We start from the raw sequence: 6000 nt of genomic DNA on the forward strand, positions 1-6000 counted from the left end.
TTGTAGACTGATCTTGATATCATATTTCCAAACTTGTTATTTTGCGCAGGTTCATATCTCTTTATATCATACTCATGCAGAAACATCATAGTTATAGAACACGATGTAGTCCAATACAGATAAGTGATTCTCATAAAATGTGTCAAAATATTACAAAAATCTAGGTAAACATACTACAAATTATCTTAGTTATTGTTTTAATTAGCTATATGAGTGATTGTGATGTATAGTTTCCGTTTATATAACGATAAATCATTGCTACCATGATTTCAGCATTTTTCTTGCACTGCGGTTCATATGAAGCCAGGTCGTGAATAGAAAGGGTAGATTTTCTTGTACTGCGGTTCATATGAAGGTCGTGAATAGAAAGGGTAGATTTTCTTGCACTGCGGTTCATATGAAGGTCGTGAATAGAAAGGGTAGATTTTCTTGCACTGCGGTTCATATGAAGGTCGTAAATAGAAAGGGTAGATTTTCTTGCACTGCGGTTCATATGAAGGTCGTGAATAGAGAGGGTAGATTTTCTTGCACTGCGGTTCATATGAAGGTCGTGAATAGAGAGGGTAGATTTTCTTGTACTGCGGTTCACATGAAGGTCGTGAATAGAAAGGGTAGATTTTCTTGCACTGCGGTTCATATGAAGGTCGTGAATAGAAAGGGTAGATTTTCTTGCACTGCGGTTCATAAGAAGGTCGTGAATAGAAAGGATAGGTTTCAGTGGCGGATCCAGAACTTTTCATAAGGGGGCCCGCTGACTGACCTAAAAGGGGGGGGCTCCAGTCATGCTTCAGTGATTCCCTATATAATCAACCAAATTTTCCCACTTTATTTGATCTTATTTGTTCGTGATTCAACATGTCATTCATCATTTAAAGTGGAGGGGTTAAAACATACGTTACCATCCACTAATTTCATCACCATTTTCTGGTAAGTTGTGTCTCTTTAGGAAGCTACATGGAGACTTTTTCTCAGTGGTAGTACTTATGTCATAATGAGTAACAACCCAAAACACTTATTGTATAAAATGGCTTTCCAATATGGTAACATCGCACAAATGAATAACAACAAATCCATCGGCTGGAGATATTTAAAAAAAAATTGATAATTGAAGATAATAATAATAAAAGGGGGGGGGGGGGGGGGGGGGGCTGGGGCTATGATGAAATTTAAAACATAAACAGGACATGAGTTTTGAGTAAAAAAAAAGGCAGGATGGGACACTTGAAAAAAAAAGTCTGGATGACAATTTCGGTAAAAATATAGTAAGGATAAACTAGAGTAAAGAACAAAAATGCAGGACAGGGATTAAACTAATAAAAAAAAATGCAGGACAGGAATTACAACTAAAAAAAAAATGCAGGATAACCCCACCCCATCCTAAATAATGAAATGGTAGCTCCTTAAAAACAGAAGAAGCACGAATAAGATAGAAATCGACTTTATGCAAATAAATATCAATCTGTTAACTTATTTTTGGTTGAAAAAAAAACAGTTAACAATAGATCACCAAACAAACAGACCCAAATTCATCTTTTATTTTGTATTTGAATGAACTATACAAATCAGTAGAAAAAGGCTTAACTCATCAGATTGACAAAAATACAAGTGGATGTGACCGGGTATTTGTACATCCCCACACTACGAACTGATCTGAGAGTACTTGCAGTTATCCGAAAGCTAGTTCTAAGCTACTAATAACTAATAAAAAGATAATAACCATGCAACTTAGACTAAACAATCAATCCGCACACATCCAACATCCTATGGATGTAGTGTAAAGACGTCATAAACAGTCAGAGAAAAAAACATGACCATTTGCAATGCCAAATTACAGGTATCGACAGATTGTAGATTCATGAATGTGTATAAGTTATGTATATAACATAGTAGTAATATTTAGTTTGCTTTTAATTAATTGATAACAAAATCATTATTTATACCAATAAAAACAATATTCAATAATCTTATTACAGTGTAGAGTTGGTAACCTTTTAGAATAAGTTTATTTAATTGTCTGTAAAATTCATTCTTTGCATTGTTCTTGTTTATATATTTTTGTTTTGCCCCACCTACGATAGTAGAGGGGTATTGTGTTTTCTGGTATGCGCCTCCGTTCTTCCGTTCGTCCGTTCGTCCGTGTGTCCGTTCGTTTCAGGTTATAATCTTTAGTCAAGGTAGTTTTTGAAGAAGTTGAAGTTCAATCAACTTGAAACTTAGAACACATGTTCCCCATGATATAAAATCTTTATAATTTTAATGCCAAATTATAGTTTGACCCCAATTTCATGGTCCACTTCAAACATAGAAAATGATAGTGCGAATTTAAGATTTAAGTTTTTGGTCAAGGTAGCTTTTTTGAAGAAGTTGAAGTTCAATCAACTTGAAACTTAGTACACATGTTCCCTATGATATGATCTTTCTAACTTTAATTCCAAATTAAAGTTTTGACCCCAATTTCACGATTCACTGAACATAGCAAATGATAGTGCGAATTGGGCATCCGTGTAAGTATGGACAGATTCTTGTTATTAACTTTTACATTCACATACCTCTGATGAGGTCTTGAGAAATAAAAGTTTCAAGTTTCAAGTTAACTTTTAGAAAACTGTCCTTCGAAACTACTGGGCCATATTTAACCAAACTTGGTCACAATTATGATTGGGATATCTAGTTTAAAAAAAAAGGATTGCGATGAACCCGCCTTACCAACAAAACGGCCGACATGGATTAAATAGAAAATAATGAAGTGTTACCTTTTTCAAGTCTTTGCAGACAGAAACTTAAACACCAAACATGATCAGCAAGACAATATATACAAATAACTCATCATTGCCGAAATCTCCAGCTGAATCCATATATAAGGGTACTAGTAATTGTCCAATAGTGACACTTTTTACCGTTTGGTTGCCTTTTTGCCTGATATATCTTAAAAACTATTTTAGATAGATAGAAAATTTATAAAAGAGAAAAAATGATCATCAAGACAAGATCAACAAATAACCAGATGCTCCGCAGGGCGCAGATTGATACAACCGCAGAGGTCGAACCCTGAACAGTTGGGGCAAGTATATGAACACAACATTCAAGCTTGATACAGCTCTGAACTTGGATTGTGATTTAATAGTTGACACAGAATGAATGTGGTCTAAGACCTTAAAAAAATTAAATTGGACATTTACCTATTATGGTCCAATATCCAAAATCTAAATACATGGTTAGATTCATCATATCAGAGAACCAGAAGAAGTCATTTGTTGTTAAAATCAAACTAAGTTAAATTTTGGACCATTTGGACCTTAATGTACCACAATTTGAAAACGGGACCAAAATTAAGAATCTAAATACACGGTTAGATTCGGCATATCAAAGAACCCCAATAATTCAATTTTTGATGCAAAAAGTTTAATTTTGTGGACCCTTTTGGTTCCTAATTCCTAAACTATTGGGACCCAAACTAACAAAATCAATCACCACCTTCCTTTTGTGGTCATAAACCTTGTGTTAAAATTTCATAGATTTCTATACTTATACTAAGTTATTGTGCAAAAACAAGAAAAATGCTTATTTGTGCCCCTTTTTGGTCCCTTGATTCCTAAACTTGTGGGACCAAAACCCCGAAAATCCCAACCTTCCTTTAGTAGTAATAAACCTTGTGTTAAAATTTTGTTGATTTTTATTTACTTATACTAAAGTTATTATCCAGAAATCATCCGTCTTCGGACGACGCTGACGGCGACGAGGTGATACCAATATACGACCAACATATTTTTAATTTTTGCGGTCGTATAAAAATAGGCCATTTCTGTTAAGGGTGCTGGTGGGCTCTAAAGAGCTTCAGTCCATAGTTTTTATTTTCAGATTTAGTTTTTATCTTCGAACACTCTGTTTGAATTAAAGTAATGTTGAATCAACTATGTATATATATGCACTGTATATACATAATGCACTGTTCTCATAATAAATATATAAATTGTTATTTGGATGGAGAGTTGTCTCATTGGCACTCATACCACATCTTCCTATATCTATATATATATTTATATTATGAGAACCTTATTTAACTGATTAAATACCATGATAACAACGGACACTTTATTGATATAATACACGTCATATCGCACCAACTTTTGACGTTAAATAGATTCTGTGGCGTCTTGTTTGTTTAAAGGTTCTAAATAAGTATAACAGGGTCTAGTTAGTAAATATTATTGTCATTAAGTGTCGTGTTATAAGCGTGTGACGTGAGCAACAGACCGGGTGACGTTTACGTCTCCTAATTATGACTTGACGGATGAAGTGACAGGTTAATTGTCACTTTATATGTTTATATATGACTATCATTAATTTTATTTTTGCACGATGAAAAACACTACTTAGCAGCCAATATTTCATATAATATTCTATTATATATGTTTTCTTTGACATACGGTATTCTGTATTCAGTATTTAATTATCTTTAATCGGTTATGGCTTTACCATAGGCGGATCCAGGGGAAAAAGGGGGGGGGGGTTCCCCCCGGACGATTTTTTTTGTCACCTTTCTGCGAAAAATAATCATCTATCTTTTGGTGACAAGTCGAAAACATTTTTTTCTTTCAATTTTAGCATTACATATATAGTGGCATCTGAGGTTAAAACAAACATTTATTTTTCTCAGGATAAAAAACAAATTATTTTTTTTCTCCAAAACCTGGAAATTCTCAAAAAAAAATCCATAGCCCCCAGAAAATCAAATAGTTGCTGCCTTATGATTATTGCGATGTTGCAAAGAAGTGCTAACTATTTCCTTTCTTTATTAATTGATAAATAAGAAGACGTGGTATTATTGTCAACGACCACTAGACACCATACGACATTGATGTAAACAACTGTATACGTCATCGTTTGGTCATCAACAATCAGAAAGTATATATACCATTTTGAAGGCCGTACTTTAACCTATAATGGTTTACTTTTTAAATTGTTAATTGGATGGAGAGTTGTCTCATTGGCACTCACACCACATCTTCCTATATCCATATATAACAATTGAAGATTTGGTATCGATATGGAATAATTGCCTGTGAGACAAGAGACCGAAATGGAACAGAAATATAGTGCCAAGTCACCACGTGTCCTTTAAAAGAGGCCGGACGAAAGATACCAAGGGGACAGTCAAACTCATAAATCTAAAACAAACTGACTATACGCCATGGCTAAAAATGAAAAAGACAAACAAAAAAACAATAGTACACATGACACAACATAGAAAACTAAAGAATAAACAACACGAACCCCACCAAAAACTAGGGGTGATCTCAGGTGCTCCGGAAGGGTAAGCAGATCCTGCTCCACATGTGCAAATCACATAACTCATAGTGGGCTATAAAAGAATCCGAAATGACAAAATAATGAACAAAAAACAAATATTATTATGTTTCACAGCAACAAACGATAACTGAATTACAGTCTTCTCGGTTGGACAGGAACATACTTATGTAGCGGAGTTAAACTAATTATGGCAAGCCGTTTTGCTATTTATTCATACTCCAAGATATCTTATATACAAGGTGACAATATCCCTCTCCTAACCTGGGACAGTGGTTTTACAGTACAACACAAGCAAAAACGATAAAAATCAGTTGAAATACATATTTGTGAGCGCTAAAACCATTCTTAACATCGGACAGTGTATAAGCACAACAAAAGAACAAACTTTAACCATCATGTTTGTCAGGTTTCAAACCGTTCTTAACTTTGTACGGTGGTGTATAAGCACAACAAAAGAACAAACTATAAACATCATGTTTGTCAGGTTTCAAACCGTTCTTAACTTTGTACGGTGGTGTATAAGCACAACAAAAGAACACACTATAACCATCATGTTTTCAGGTTTCAAACCGTTCTTAACTTTGTACGGTGGTGTATAAGCACAACAAAAGAACACACTATAACCATCATGTTTGTCAGGTTTCAAACCGTTCTTAACTTTGTACGGTGGTGTATAAGCACAACAAAAGA

The sequence above is a fragment of the Mytilus trossulus genome, chromosome 3 (genome assembly GCF_036588685.1).
Source record: "Mytilus trossulus isolate FHL-02 chromosome 3, PNRI_Mtr1.1.1.hap1, whole genome shotgun sequence".
Taxonomy (NCBI): domain Eukaryota; kingdom Metazoa; phylum Mollusca; class Bivalvia; order Mytilida; family Mytilidae; genus Mytilus; species Mytilus trossulus.